Source organism: Hibiscus syriacus, unplaced genomic scaffold (assembly GCF_006381635.1).
Source record: "Hibiscus syriacus cultivar Baekdansim isolate YM2019G1 unplaced genomic scaffold, ASM638163v2 tig00112305_pilon, whole genome shotgun sequence".
NCBI classification, from domain to species: domain Eukaryota; kingdom Viridiplantae; phylum Streptophyta; class Magnoliopsida; order Malvales; family Malvaceae; genus Hibiscus; species Hibiscus syriacus.
In genome coordinates, this window is record NW_024063299.1 from 1883091 (window position 1) to 1900811 (window position 17721).

A 17721-nucleotide genomic window follows, 5' to 3' on the forward strand; every position below is an offset into this window, starting at 1 on the left:
AAACCAGCCATGTTTAATATGTTGAATTCTATAGGGCAGTTTGGTGGCATGTCTCATAAAGATGCCAGACAACACATTCGTAACTTCTTGGAGGTGTGTATTCTTTTTTACAACAAGAAATGCATGAGATATTAAAGTTAAAGTTATTTATATTCTTTGAATGATAGAGAAAGGGCTTGGTTAAGTGGTGTTCCAGGTGGCTTAATGGAGTCTTGGACTGATCTATGCAAAAGTTTTTTGTTGCAGTATAATCCCCAAACATGAACACTCAACTAAGGAATGACATTACTTCTTTTCGTCAACCTAGTGATGAGTCAATGTATGAATGCTGAGATCAGTATAAAGGATTGCTTCACAAATGTTCTAATCATGGTTTCAAGATTGGACTCGAGTAGTATGTTCTAAAATGGAGTCAATGCACCCACGAGGATGATGCTAGATGCCTCGGCAAATGGGATTGCTCTATAAATCACATGTAGGCATTTGACATATTGGATAAGATTTCCAACAATGATTATCAGTTTCTCTTCAAGGCTTGGAGCTATGCGAAAAGACCACGAAGACCATTTTACAAGACCATGCTACATCTATAAAAAAACAATGATTCTTATTACACAGTCAAGGAGTTTTGCTTCAAATCCCCAGCATCTCTGAGGTTTTGGAGGGTCAGGTTAGTCAAATTGTTGCAGTATATAGGAATTGTAATACCCCAAATTCAGATAATGACCAAAATGAATATTTTGAAAGTTTGATGGTTAAAGTAGAAAATTGGGAAAAAGTTTAGGTAATTAAGTGATAATTTCCTAAAAAGAATTCTATTCCATAAATAGATAGTTTACTCTTGAGAGTGGGGTTTTATAGAAATCATATTTTTGGATTTGGAATTTTAGTAAAGAAAAATTAGAAAGGGATAAAGACGGTGAGGAATCGGTAATTTCATATCGAACTGGAATTTTACAAAAAAATTGAAGGAGGTTATAAAATGGTTGGAAATATTATTTTAATATTTTGGATAAGAGAAATTTGGTTTGGAAATGTGCAATATTTCATATTTAACCGAAACGGTGGAATTTAGTGACTAAAATGCAAGATTTGAAAAATTCAGGGGAAATTTTGAAAGTAAAAGTCAAAATAATTCAGCTTTGACTTTGAAATATGATAAGGATGAGTTTTAATGGTTTTATGGTGAATAAGAATATTTATTAAGGGTGATTTGGTCTTATCCCAAATAAATGAATATTATATTCACTTATAGTGGAATATAATTTAAACAAAGATGAAATGCACCCAACATTTCATCCAAATTTGCTCTCTTCTTCTCCAAAGTTGCGTGGGTTTTCTCCTAAGGTAAGATAAAACTTCAATTCAATTTTCAAACAATTTCCTTAGGATTTTGAGTATGCTGAAATAGAAAATTGTTATGCGAAAAAACGCTATCATTTGGTACCAATATTGCATGATAATATTGTTAATGTTCAAGTTCATCTTGAGTTGATAAAGGGGATGTTGAATTATTGTGTTTTATGGGTTATGAAGAGTTAAGTGATTTTAAAGAATTGGTTGTAAGAATTGATGAAGACCCTAAGGATGAGGTTAAAGAAAATAGTTTATATTTTGAAATTAACAGTGGGTTTGAAAATTCACCAGAAATTATATAAAAATAATTTGGATGTTATTAATAAATATTTGTGTTCATTTATCGATCTAGTTTTTTTAAAAACAAACGGGGATCAATTTCAAGGTGTATACAAAAATATATGAATTTTTAACCGAAGAAAGGTCAGAAATTCGGACAGCAGATTCTGCAAAACAGATTATGTTAATCAACTTTGAAAATTCACCATAAATTGTACAGAATGAATTAGAAGAAGTTATTTATATGGATAGATTCATATTCGAGTATAATTTTCAAAGGAATAAATGGAATTAAATTACAGTGTGTATATCAATACAGAATACTGATTCTTTAAAGGTAGTGCGAGTTGTCTGAATATGGAAAATTGATGGGCTGTTGTGTAAGTGTTGTATAATTGATATACTATGCTGGAAAATGTTGTTTTGGAATTGAAATGAGTGTTAGATGTGAAAAATGACTATTTTGGAAGTTTGAAAAGGTTTTTGATTTAAGTACAACATTTGTATAGTTGGGGTACTTAAATGTTATTATGTTTTCGTAATTTAAGTGGTAAAATGGTGAAGGACCATTTTGAGTAAATTGGAAAAGTTGGTTCCAATGTTAAAAAGGAATTATTAAGTATTGAGTATTTTGATAGAAATGAGTTTCAAGTATATTGTGGAGTTATTTCGGGATATGTTTATGTTAGTACAATACTAACATATGTATCGTTATCAATTTGTGATTTATACAAATCATGATTGGTTTGCGATTGAAGCAAGTCAAGTATAAAAAGGGTATATTGTGGACAATAGTGAGGTACATATTTTGAAAGATATAAAGTGTCAAGGTGAGTGTAATACATGCATGACATTATACATGGATGTTTTATGCCATATTTTTATAAATTGACATGACATTGATATGTCAAAGTATGAAATTATAATGCATTGATTATATAAAATGTGATAATTTACCATGAATATTATTTCGGGTATGAACTGCCCAATGTTAAATGATATTGATATACTTTGCCATGGATGGATCAAATAAAAATAAACTATATACCCAAGTAGGTTATTGAGGATCAGTGGTATTAATGGCATGCCATAGAGTCTAGCAGCTGCATATTAGGTAGCACTAGAGTGTCTAGAGAAGGCACATAGTGTAGGCCTCAAAGTGTCTAGTGAAGACACGTTACAAAACACTACGGTGTACTAGGTGGGTAAATCCCGACCTCAGCACTACGGTGCATTATTAGGTGAGCAAAGCTTGACCTCAGCACTTCGGTGCAATATTTGACTCCTATACCGGGTTCCTTATACGGTTATACTTTGGTGTATGGTTTATTGGTTAATAAATGATGAACTGGCAAATAAGCTTACGAGCTTATGGAATAATGGTATGTATATTGGTAAAATAAGCTTACGAGCTTATGGGATTAAATGGTAAGTATTTTGGTAAAATAAGCTTACGAGCTTATGGGATTAAATGGTAAGTATTTTGGTAAAATAAGCTTACGATCTTATGGAATAAATGGTAAGAGATTTTATCTTATTTTGATCATGGAAAAATATTCGATATGTTGGTACATGATTTTATGGCATTTTGAATTTTGCATTGAAATTCATGCATGAATTGTATTGCACTGTTTATTGTTTTAAATTGACTCACTAACTTATCGTGTGATGATTTTCACGAGTAGGTAAAAAGATAGTAGTGGAATAAAGAGTTCAAAGTGACATCAAGCATCGAGGAGTATATTTCAATATCAGTAAGACATCCTATGATGGAATTTGACTTAGATAGTGGCATGTAATTTGATAATGTTTAATTTGTTTTGTTGAATTAATTTGGAAACAAATGGGTAAAGTGATAGTGATGAAAGGTTAATTTTTATGAGTTTTATATGTAATTTTTGGAAGTTACTGTAGCAATTACTGTGGCAATGAATAGTAACCACGTTTAACAAAAATTCCAGAATGCTTTGAGGGAACCGATTCCCTGCTACATGAACCGATACCCTCACTATTCACTATTCAGAAAAAATATTTTGTTTTAAATTTGTTATAATGAAACTCAATTCATATGATATGATATTTATATAATATCATTTACCATTTTAAGAAAATAAATTTTAAATCGCTTTTGAAATTGGAAATGGTTTTCGAAATTCGGGTGACATCTATAATATGTATAGGTATAATTATACGGGTTATGGGTGTTACAGGAATGTCAACCAAGTCATCTATCGAATGACACTGAAGTCACTAAAGCTTATGGCAAGGAGCAATGTAGTGCACTCACTCTAAGGAGTGGCACACAGATCAATGTACAAGACAAGTTTGGGGGAAGGAAGAAGGATGATTCCAACCATGTAACCATGCAAGTTGAGCATGTAGTGCCATAAGAGATACAAGTGGATGAGGATAAGGATAAGGGTTTATTCATTGAAACTCTTGAGGGAGAAAACAAAAATTCCACGGTAATTGTTGTTCCCACCCCTTCATTAGAAAAAGTCAAACCCCAACCACCCTTCCCACAAAGACTGAAGAAGCATAATGATGACATTCATTCAAGAAGTTTATTGACATTCTTGACCAACTGTACATTAATGTTCCTTTTCTTGAAGCTGTAGAAAAAATGCCCACATATACTAAATTTCTCAAAGATATTGTTACTAAGAAGAGAAAAGTTAAGAAGTATAATATCATTGTCACGATAAAAGCATACTGCTCTGCCTTTAGCAAGGTGCCATCAAAGTGAAAAGATCCAGGCAGCTTTATTATTCCATGCTGTATAGGAGAAAACTATGTTGGGAAGGCACTATGCGACCTTGGCTCAAGTGTAAACTTAATGCCAAAGTCAATCTTCTTAGAGATTAGAATAGGAAAAGCAAGACTGACCTCTGCTATTTTTCAACTAGTCGACTGCTCTCATGTTCATCCTGAAGGGTGAGTTAAGGATGTCATTTTGAGGGTAAACAAATTTGTGTTCCCAATAGACTTCTTTATACTTGATTGTGAGGTGATGCCATGACACCCATAATTTTGGGGAGACCTTTCCTGGCTACTAAGCGTATTCTTATTAATTATGAGAAGAGAGAGCTCACCATGAGAGTGGCCGACCATTGTATGACCGTGAATGTATACTATACTTTCAAGTATGTGGATGAGTCAGAAGAACGTCGACAACATTCTGGAAGCAGACTCATTGATAACAGGAGAAGTTGATCAATTTTGCCATTACAATTTCATTCAGCTAGAAAATTATGAGCACAAGGACTTTTATTTGGAGGTGTAGAAGGCTAACTTACTTATATCTAGCCTTGATACACACTTTAAACCTCTTGATTTTGATGAGTTCATTCCTTCTAAGCCCTCATTACATCATGCACCTACCCTAGAGCTAAAGAATATGCCACACCATCTGAAATATGCTTACTTGGGTAGTGATGAAACTTTACCTATTATTATTGTAATGCCCCAAATACCGATTTAATGACTATATTAAAATAATTCAAAACTATGAGGATTGATTCTTTTAAATAATAAAAGATAAGAAGGATTAGGATTAATAATTTAGACAAAATTGTGATAATATAGTATTAAGAGGGCATTTTGGTCTTTTAAATGAAAAAGAATTTTAAATGTCTTTTTGATGGGTATTAAAGAAAGGGGAAAAGGGGGTTAGGTTACAAAATGTTTTATTTCTCTCTTTTTTTCCTCTTTCCCATAACCAAGCTCCTCCATAGCTTAAAGGTAAGTTTTCAAGTTAATGATTTATTCCTTCAATTTTTATTGGTTATCAAATCCTTGTATATGATGGAAGCTTAAGGAAGGTTTAGATGAGATTAAAACTAAGTGATGAATGAGATATTAAAGATTAAAGAAAATAGGTTTTTGAGTGATATGTTGAAATATGAGGGTTTATGGATGTTTATTGGTAAAATTAACTTGTCAATGAGGTAAATAAAAGATTAGAAGCTTAGAATGAGTTTAATAACAAGTTGGAATTTTGGTGTGATTCTAATAATCAAATGGATTTGAGATATACTAGATGTTTTCAGTATCTAAATGAAGTAAAGTTAGTAGGATTAGGTAGAGAAGTGTTACATAGTATTATTAGGGGTAAATGAGAGGAAAATTGGCCAAAGTTGGATAAGTTTCGAGTTGAAAAATGGAAAATCTGGGCAGGGGTATCGGTACTAATAGAACAGTACCGATACAATAGGTAAAAAATTGGGCTAAATCATCTGAGAAGTATCGATACTAATTCAATCAGTATCGATACTAATTCAATCAGTATCGATAACGAACGAAGTAGTATAGATACCATGGTTGGGGCATCGATATCGGGTAACATCGAACCTAATTTTGGTATCGATACCATAGAGGGGTATCGATATCATAGTATAGTAGTATCAGTACCATAGTATAGTAGTATCGATACCATGGTAAGGGTATCTATATTGGGCCACATCGAATCTAAATTTGGTATCGATTCCCCTTCCAATATTGATACCAAAGTAGGGTAGTATCGATACCATGGTAGGGGTATCGATACTGAAGGGCCAAAAATTTTAAGTTGGGCTGATATTGTTGTAGAAAGGTTAATAATAAGTATTTTGATTAATGTTTAAGTTATAATTGTTAGGAAATACACTAACAATTGATATTACACATGTATTTAATGAATATGGGATAGATCGAAATCAAGCTCTCGAGGCGAGTAAGGTGAAAGGCAGGTAAAGTTCCAGAGTAATCATCCTTACTTTTGGACACTTAGCGAGGAAAGCCAGGTGAGTACATTTATTGTATTCAATTTAGATGAAAGTTATTAGAAATAATTTAATATGTGATTTTAAATGTTAATGTATGTTGTATTATAAGTACTATGTTTTATTGAATACGTGGAAAGGATATTGTGTATGAGTTTTAGAGTATAAATTGCTCTAAAAGAAATGAAAATAATAATGCATATGGGTGTATTATCGGCATGAAAGGATGACATAGTTGAAATGTATATGGGTACATTATCAACAGAAAAGTATACTATAGTTGAAATGCATATGGGTGCATTATCAACAGAAAAGTATGCTATAGTTGAAATGCATATGGGTGCATTATCAACAGAAAAGTATGCTATAGTATTATAATCGAATACTAAAATTCAATCGAGTACACTATCGATATCGGCACTCCATACAGTCTGACTATCTCTTTTATATACAACTCCGCAGACTTATTCATCTAGTAGTCTATTCGCACTGGAATAAAATGAATTGTCTTGGTCAATCTGTCCACTATAACCCATATCGAGTCCTTTTTACCTGGTGTTAATGGTAACCCCAAAAAAAATCCATTGTTACCCGTTCCCACTTCCACTACGGAATAAATATAGGCTGCCACAATCCGGACGCACCTGATGTTCAGCTTTCACTTGCTGACATGTTAAACATTTAGCAACAAAATCTATTACTGCTCTTTTTATTCCAGGTCACCAATAACAACTCTTCAAGTCTTGATACATCTTATTCCTGCCTGGGTGCATAGTTAAAGGGCTATAATGGGCTTCGTAAAGAATATCTCTCCTTAGATCATCATCATCGGGAATACAAAGCCTTCCCCGGTAATATAGGCATCCGTCGTCTCTCATTTCAAAATCTTTGTTCTCTTCTTTTTCAATCAGCGCCAATTTAATCAAACAATTTTTATCTCTCCCTTGCAGCTCTTTTACTTGATCCAACAGCATCGGTTTTAACTTTAATTTGGAAATCAAAGCACCATCTCTATCCACCGACATACGTGCATCTAAAGCTGCAAAAAATTTTCGACTGAGTGCATCCGCTACCACATTAGCTTTTCCCGGATGGTAGTCGATAATCAAATCATAATCTTTCAAAAGCTCTATCCATCTTCTCTACCTTAAATTCAACTCTTTTTGATTCATCAAAAATTTTAAACTTTTATGATTTGTGAAAACACGGCAACACTCACCATACAAATAATGGCACCAGATTTTTAAAGAAAAAACCACTGCATCCAATTTTAAGTCATGCATTGGGTAATTTCGCTCGTGATTCTTCAATTTTCTGGAGGTATAAGCCACAACCTTCCCTTCTTGCATTAGCACACAACCAACCCATTATGGGATGCATCACTATACACAACATATTCTTTACCCGACTCAGGTTGCACAAGCACTAGAGCCTCAGTTATAATTCTCTTTAACATCAAAAACTTTCTTGGCACTTTTTGTCCAAACAAATGACACATCCTTTCGTAAAAGCTTAGTTAGCGGTAGAGATAACATTGAAAAATTCTTCACAAATCGTCTATAATAACCCGCCAGCCCCAAGAAACTCTGAACTTCGCAATATTCTTTGGACATTACCAATCTCCTATGGCTTGAATCTTCTTGGGGTCCATTCTAATGCCTTCTGCTGACACTATATGACCAAGAAAGGAAATCTCAGTAACCAAAATTCGCATTTGGACAATTTAGCATATAACTTCTTATCACGAAGTATCTGAAGGACCACTCGAAGATCAGCATCATGGTCCTCCTTTGACTTGGAATAGACCAGGATATCATCTAAAACACTAACACGAACAGATCCAATATAGTTGAAAAAATTCAGTTCATCAAGTCCATGAATGTCGCTGGTGCATTAGTCAATCCAAATGGCATCACTATAAATTCATAATGCTCATACCGAGTACGAAAAGTTGTCTTTGAAATATTATCTTCTTTGATCTTTAACTGATGGTACCCCAACCTTAAGTTTATCTTAGAAAACATCGATGCTCCTTTCAATTAGTCAAACAAATCAACAATCCTTGGAAGAGGATATTTGTTCTTTATGGTGACCTTATTCAACTAACGGTAATCGATACATAATCGCATAGTCCCGTATTTCTTTTTCACTAATAAAACAGGCGCTCCCCAAGGAGAAACACTAGGTCTTATAAACCCCTTATCAAGTAATTCTTGCAGTTGGGCTTTCAATTCTGCAGTTTAATCAGAGCCATTATATATGGAGCCATGGACACCGGTTCAGTACCCAGATAAATCTCAATCCTGAATTCTACCTCCCGATCTGGAGGCAGTCCTGATAATTCCTCAGGAAATACATATAGAAATTATCTAACCCTAGGAATATCATTTAACCTAACTTCTGGAATTCTGGTATCTATCACATTGGCTAGAAAAGCTATACATCTTTTCGACATTATCTTCTTCGCAATCATAGCAGATATCACATTCGAGGGTGATTTCGATCTTTCTCCAATTACTACTATTTCTGCACCTCCTGCATTCTTTAAAAACAAACTTTTCTTAAGACAATCGACCCATCCATAATGTGAGGACAACCAATCCATGCCTAGAATAATTTCAAATTCATTGAAGGGCAATTCCCTTAAATTGGCCAAGAACACAATCCCCTGGATCTTTATATGGCATTTGCTATATACTCTAGATACTCTCACACTGTGACTCATAGGATTTATCACTATCATATCAATCACTATTAGTTCTAAAGGAATCCCTCTAGCTCTAACCAACTTTGTACTAATGTATGAATGTGTAGAACCAGGGTAAACTAAAATAAATACATGTTCATCGTAAAGATGGAAAATACCTGTTATGATCTCATGGTCATCCCGATCCTTAGAGGTCTTAAGGTTGTAAACTCTAGCAACTTCCTAAGTCTCTTGTGATACGATCCAAACTAGCTCCAATTTTCTCCATGACTTAATCACACCATGGATGTTTTACATTGCTGATTCTAAGGGAGTTCTTTCTTACCCTATCTTATATTATATCATTTATACATTCTATTCTATCATAAGCATGCATTCACATGTTAGTATAAGTTATCATATTATTATTTCCATCCTATGCTTAGTTGATCAAGTCTTTCATATCATTCAAATATATGCTATGATTACATATCATTTCTTAGGATATTATTATTACATATTTCCATTTATCATTTATGAATACCATGTTATATGATATTCATGCATACAACATATACCCATATATCCATGCATACAACATATACCCAGATCTTTATGATTGATACACAATGTTATAAGTATGTTAGATTAATCTTACATCCATTTAAGCATGATTCATTATATTCATGAAATGGTAGCATGCTTAATCATTCATTTGTTAGCTCATATGCATTCATTTTAGCTCCTAGGTCTTACACATTAGCTTACATATGTTATATCATTATGTACTTAGCTCATGACATGATTCATAGCATATATCACTCAAATACCTCACGACACATGCATTTTACCTCAAATGAGCTCACACATTGCTTAATTTCTTTGTTTGTTGATTTCTATAGGTGAAACACAAAGCAAGGCATATTATGGTAGCTTGGTTAGCTAAAAGGACAAGCATAGCAGCTCACACTAGCTCATGAACATTATGGCAGCTCATTTCATCACATAAGGAGCTTAAACTTAGTTGGAGGAGCTAGCATGTAGCTGAACTTAGCTGGAGGAGAGCTTTGGACCAAATTGCTGAAAAGTGGACTAGAGGTAGCTGGAAGTAGCTGGGAGAGTAGCTGAGGAGCTGATAAGACCAAAGCTAACTAGCTTGAGTTCATCAAGCTATAACTCACCTAGTTAGCTACCAAGACACTCATCTAGCTTACCTTGAAGCTAGTTCATCTCTAGACTGCCCAATGGATGTCATGTCATCTAGATACACATTGGAATCTAATTCACGCCTAGTTGTTGCCTATCTTCATTCCATGGACTTCAAGACATCATCTTATGGTTGCAACCTCATCAAACCATAGCAAGAAGACCCATGTGCATCATTCAAGCATGTGCACTCCATGTGACATCAAATTGGCGCCAAAATACCAAGGGATGCTTCCTATTCAGCCAAAGACTCTTTCCTCTTTATTTTGACACCCAAATAACTTCCCAAAGCATTCAAATCATCCTTAGGGCCGAACCAACACATAACCATTCGGCCAAGAGCATGTATTTTCATTAAAGTCTTGTTGTTTTCATTAAAAATCATGTCATTTTAGGAAGGTACAAGGGTTGGCCGAACCAACATGTACCTATTCGGCCAAGTCCCTTCAAAAACTATAAATAGGCTTTCTATTTCATTTGTAATCAGACCCTTTTGATTAATATAAGTGAGATTATTCTCTTCCTTAAGTCCTGGTGACTTTTATCGACTTATCAAGTATTTTATACTTGTGGAGTCAACCCCTTTCTTTTCACCTTGATACTTTTGGTTCCTATTTCATATAACTAGTGGGTCAAAGTACTTAATACCACCCCTTGAAGAAGCAATATAAAGTCAGGGTCTTTGCTCTCTATAGCATTGGTTCTTCTTTGAGTCTTCTTTAAGATACTATCCTCACAACCATTTCTTTGTTTCATAAGCCATAAGCATAACCATATCAACAATCTTCCGCTTCCATCTCTCATTTTTAAACAGCCCACCTATTCACCATACGTCTACCACCCTTAACCCTCTCTTTTGAAGCATTCACTTGTGCAGGTTATTTTGCTTCCTTCCTAGATCCACAATCAATTGTTAAGGTACAAATGCCTTACATCAAGCAGTAATCAGATCTATTGGTGGAAGAAAGCAACGTGCAACAACAACAAAAAGAAAAATACAAAAAGAAGTGCAAGTGAAGTGTAAAGTGAAAGAAATCAAGAAAAATCCAGCAAAGAAAAATAAAGCACTCCAAAAGAAAAAAAAATCCACCATTCAAAAAGAAAGAAAAGCAAAGAAAAGAAAGAAATAAAGTTGAAGCACTCATCAACAATTCTCATCACCAAGCCATTCAAGTAAGCCTTTTAAATTGATTATGGTGATAGAAGGTTGTGAAGTGAGTTGTGTAAGTAACCCCTTTTGTTCTCTTCTTTTTATTTTCTAAGCCACCATTTCATTATATTTGTTTTTCCATTCCTACTAACCCTTTTGTAGCCGACGCCAAACAAGTAAAAATTTACGTGATACGGTTTGAGTAAACTTCTCTAAAACTTGGGACAAGAGAATCGAGAGAAAAAAGGTTGGAGCGTGTGTGAGATCAGAAGAGGACAAGTAAAAGCAATTAAGTCTTAGAATGCAAACACGAGCGGATTGAGTGACATTCAAGTTTTCTTGGAGTGACTCGTGAGGCTTTGTGAGAGTACATTCTGGTAAGGTCCTACACACATTTCATTTTTTTCCTTATTTACTAACATGTCTCTTCCATCCAACATCCTTGTAGTCAAAAGGACTTTGAACATTCAAAGTCAAGAAGATGAACAGAGGGAGAACATCTTCCATACCAAATGTCATGTGGGAGATAAAATTTGTGTGGTGATAATTGATGGAGGAAGTTGTTCAAAAGTAGCAAGTACTCATATGGTGTAAAAGTTGGGTCTCAAGACTTCAAGCATCCTCATCCTTACAAACTTCATTGGCTCAACGATGTGGGTGAAGCCAAGGTAACCAAACGAGTTGTTTTACCTTTCTTAATTGGGAGATACAATGATGAAGACCTTTGTGATGTGGTGCCCATGAGTGCAAGTCACATTATATTAGGACGTCCTTGGCAGTTTGACAATAAGGCTACCCATGACGGATTTTCTAACAAGTACTCTTTCCAGCATCAAGGAAAGAAAATCATACTGGCACCCTTGCTTCCCAGTCAAGTTCATGAATGTCAAGTGACCCTTAAGTCACGCATAGAAGAATGGGATAAAATGAAGGCCATGAAGAAAAGTATTGAAGATATGAGGAGAAATGAGCAAATCAAAGAAAATACCATTGAAGAATAATATTTTGAGGAGACAAGAAGAATTGGAAATGAATCTGTTGAAGTTGAAAAGGATGATTTGCAAGTAGTGGAGCAAATTGAAAATGGCATATTTGAAAAGGATGAGTGTAGGGAAGAGAAACATAGTGAAGGACAAATTTTACCTAACAAATATTCTTCTACTATTTCTTTTTACTTGCATTATATTCCAAGAGACATATTTTTTCAAGCTGGAGATTCAAGAAACATGTCTTTTGAAGAATCAATATATGTGACATTTGGTGATCCACAAGACATATCCTTTGACATTTCAAAGGATGTACCTCTTGAAATTCAAAAGAATGTGCCAATTGAAGTGCCACGAGTTGTGATCATTGAGGCTCCAAGTTCGTTACAACTATTGAAGAGACTTCAGCAACCAATGGAATTTTTCATCATCAAGCAACCAACACCCATTAAAAATCCTCCATGGTTTGCTATTTACATTCATCTTGTTTATTCATTTCTAACTTTTGTTTATTTTTTAGTGAAATGATTCATATCTATGGAGTTACTTTCACATGTGTTGAACAATTCGAAGAGATGAATTGAGCACTATCCACCAGCTCAAAAGCTATCATTTGGAAAGGTACAAAGTTTAAAGGAGTGATCCAAAAGGTAAGTTCTATTCTAAAAGGACATCATGTTTCTAAAGAGGATCTCAATGGACTTGTTCCTTTTCAATCGAATGTGTTGTTTCAAGTAAAAAGGTAAGATTATTCACCCACAAAGGAGATGATTCCCTTGAAGAGTTAGAGATTCATCAAAGGTCATGATGGTTCAAAGGAAAACTTCCAAAGATTATGTCCTTTCACCAAGGGTGATGAATTTGCAAATAGACATGATGATTTAAATCAGCACCAAGGAGTTATTATCTTCACCAAAGGATATGTCTCTCCCGTTTAAAGGACATATGATGGTTCTCAAACATTGTCTCCTCCCATAAAAGGACGTGAAGTTACCAGAATTGAAGCCAAAAGTTTCAACCTTTCGTGTGAAGCATCTACTAGAGGAAAACATGAGGACACAATCCTTCCAACATCAAGAAGGTCTTCAATGAGAAACTACTTCGATTTGAGCACAAATCGCCTAAAATAAGGGGAGGATGATACGATCCAAACTAGCTCCAATTTTCTCCATGACTTAATCACACCATGGATGGTTTTCATTATTGATTCTAAGGGAGTTCTTTCTTACCCTATCTTATATTATATCATTTATACATTCTATTCTATCATAAGCATGCATTCACATGTTAGTATAAGTTATCATATTATTATTTTCATCCTATGCTTAATTGATCAAGTCTTTCATATCATTCAAATATATGCTATGATTACATATCATTTCTTAGGATATTATTATTACATGATTCCATTTATCATTTATGAATACCATGTTATATGATATTCATGCATACAACATATACCTAGATATTCATGCATACAACATATACCCAAATCTTTATGATTGATACACAATGTTATAAGTATGTTAGATTAATCGTACATCCATTTAAGCATGATTCATTACATTCATGAAATGGTAGCATGTTTAATCATTCATTTGTTAGCTCATATGCATTCATTTTAGCTCCTAGGTCTTACACATTAGCTTACATATGTTATATCATTATGTACTTAGCTCATGACATGCATTCATAGCTTATATCACTCAAACACCTCACGAAACATGCATTTTACCTCAAATGAGCACACATATTGCTTAATTTGTTTGTTTGTTGATTCCTATAAGTGAAACACAAAGCAATGCATATTATGGTAGCTTGGTTAGCTAAAAGGACAAGCATAGCAGCTCACACTAGCTCATGAACATTATGGAAGCTCATTTCATCATATAAGGAGCTTAAACTTAGTTGGAGGAGTTAGCATGTAGCTGAACTTAGCTGGAGGAGAGCTTTGGACCAAATTGCTGAAAAGTGGACTAGAGGTAGCTGGAAGTAGCTGGGAGAGTAGCTGAGGAGCTGATAAGACCAAAGCTAACTAGCTTGAGTTTCATCAAGCTATAACTCACCTAGTTAGCTACCAAGACACTCATCTAGCTTACCTTGAAGCTAGTTCATCTCTAGGCTGCCCAATGGATGTCATGTCATCTAGATACACATTGGAATCTAATTCACGCCTAGTTGTTGCCTATCTTCATTCCATGGACTTCAAGACATCATATTATGGTTGCAACCTCATCAAAGCATAGCAAGAAGACCCATGTGCATTCATGTAGGCTGCCATGTGCATCATTCAAGCATGTGCACTCCATGTGACATCAAATTGGCGCCAAAATACCAAGGGATGCTTCTATTCAGCCAAAGACTTTTTCCTCTTCATTTTGGCGCCCAAATAACTTCCAAAAGTATTCAAATCATCCTTGGGGCCGAACCAACACATAACCATTCAGCCAAGAGCATGTATTTTCATTAAAGTCTTGTTGTTTTCATTAAAATCATGTCATTTTAGGAAGGTACAAGGGCTGGCTGAACCAACATGTACCTATTCGGCCAAGTCCCTTCAAAAACTATAAATAGGCTTTTCTATTTCATTTGTAATCAGACCCTTTTGATTAATATAAGTGAGATTATTCTCTTCCTTAAGTCCTGGTGACTTTTATCAACTTATCAAGTATTTTATACTTGTGGCGTCAACCCCTTTTCTTTTCACCTTAATACTTTTAGTTCCTAGTTCATATAACTAGTGGGTCAAAGTACTTAATACCACCCCTTGAAGAAGCAATATAAAGTCTGAGTCTTTACTCTTTATAGCATTGGTTCTTCTTTGAGTCTTCTTTAAGATATTATCCTCACAACCATTCCTTTGTTTCATAAGCCATAAGCATAACTATATCAACCATCTTCCACTTCCATCTCTCATTTTTTAACAGCCCGCCTATTCACCATACGTCTACCACCCTTAACCCTCTCTTTTTGAGCCATTCACTTGTGCAGGTTGTTTTGCTTCCTTCCTAGATCCACAATCAATTATTAGGTACAAATGCCTTACATCTAGCAGTAATCATAGCTATTGATAGAAGAAAGCAACATACAACAAAAACAAAAGGAAAAATACAAAAACAAGTCCAAGTGAAGTGTAAAGTGAAAGAAATCAAGAAAAATCCAGCAAAAAAAAACAAAGCACTCCAAAAGGAAAAAAAATTCATCATTCAAAAAAGAAGAAAAACAAAGAAAATAAAGAAAGAAAGTTGAAGCACTCATCAAAATTTTCATCACCAAGCCATTCAAGTAAGCCTTTTAAATTGATTGTGGTGATAGAAGGTTGTGAAGTGACTTGTGTAAGTAACCCCTTTTATTCTCTTCTTTCTATTTTCTAAGCCACCCTTTCATTATATTTGTTTTTCCATTCCTACTAACCCTTTTGTAGTCGATGCCAAACAAGTAAAAATTTACTTGATACGGTTTGAGTAAAGTTCTCTAGAACTTAGGACAAAATAATCGAGAGGAAAAAGGCTGGAGAATGTGTGAGATCAGAAGAGGACAAGTAAAAGCCATTAAGTCCTAGAGTGCAAACACGAGCGGATTGAGTGACATTCAAGTTTCCTTAGAGTGACTCGTGAGGCTTTGTGAGAGTACATTCTGGTAAGGTCCTACACACATTTCATTTTTTCCTTATTTGCTAACATGTGTCTTCCATCCAACATCCTTGTAGTCAAAGGACTTTGAACATTCAAAGTCAAGAAGATGAACAGAGGGAGAACATCTTCCATACCAAATGTCATGTGGGAGATAAAATTTCTGTGGTGATCATTGATGGAGGAAGTTGAACAAACGTAGCAAGTACTCACATGGTGGAAAAGCTCAAGACTTCCAATGATGAAGTCAAGGTAACCAAACAATTTGTTGTAACTTTCTCAATTGGGAGATACAATGATGAAGTCCTTTGTATAGTGGTGCCCATGAGTGCATGTCACATTATATTAGGACGTCCTTGGCAGTTTGACAAGAAGGCTACCCATGACAGATTTTCCAACAAGTACTCTTTCCAGCATCAAGAAAAGAAAATCATACCGGCACCTTTACTTCCCAGCCAAGTTCTTGAATGTCAAGTGACCCTTAAGTCACGCATAGAAGAATGGGAGAAAATGAAGGCCATGAAGAAAAGTATTGAAGATATGAGGAGAAATGAGCAAATCAAATAAAATACCATTGAAGAAGAATATTTTGAGGAGACAAGAAGAATTGGAAATGAATCTGTTGAAGTTGAAAATGATGATTTGCAAGTAGTGGAGCAAATTAAAAATGCCATATTTGAAAATGATGAGTGTAGAGAAGAGAAGCAGAGTGAAGGACAAATTTTAACTAACAAATATTCTTCTACTATTTCTTTTTCCTTGCAGGATATTCCAAGAGACATATTTTTTCAAGCTGGAGATTCAAGAAACATGTCTTTTGAAGAATCAATAGATGTGACTTTTGGTGATCCACAAGACATGTCCTTTGACATTTCAAAGGATGTACCTCTTGAAATTTAAAAGAATGTGCCAATTGAAGTACCACAAGTTGTGATCATTGAGGCTTCAAGTACATTACAACTATTGAAGAGACTTCAGCAACCAATGGAATTTTTCATCATCAAGCAACCAACACCCATTAAGCATCCTCCATGGTTTGCTATTTCCATTCATCTTGTTTATTCAGTTTCTAACTTTTGTTTTATTTTGTAGTGAAATGATTCATATCTATGGAATTATTTTCACATGTGTTGAACAATTCGAAGAGATGAATCGAGCACTATCCACCAGCTTAAAAGCTATCATTTGGAAAGGTATAAAGTTTAAAGGAGTGATCCAAAAGGCAAGTTCTATTCTAAAAGGACATCACGTTTCCAAAGAGGGATCTCAATGGATTTGTTCCTTTTCAATCAAATGTGTTGTTTCAAGTAAAAAGGTAAGATTATTCACCCACAAAGGAGATGATTCCCTTGATGAGTTAGAGATTCATCAAAGGGCACATGATGGTTCAAAGGAAACCTTCCAGAGATTGTGTCCTTTAACCAAGGGTGATGAATTTCCATGTAGACATGATGATTTAAATCAGAACCAAGGAGTTATTATCTTCACCAAAGGATATGTCTCTCCCGTTCAAAGGACATATGATGGTTCCTAAACATTGTGTCCTCCCATAAAAGGACGTGAAGTTACCAGAATTGAAGCCAAGAGTTTCAACATTTCGTGTGAAGCAACTATTGGAGGAAAACATAAGGATTCAATCCTTCCAACGTTAAGAAGGTCTTCAATG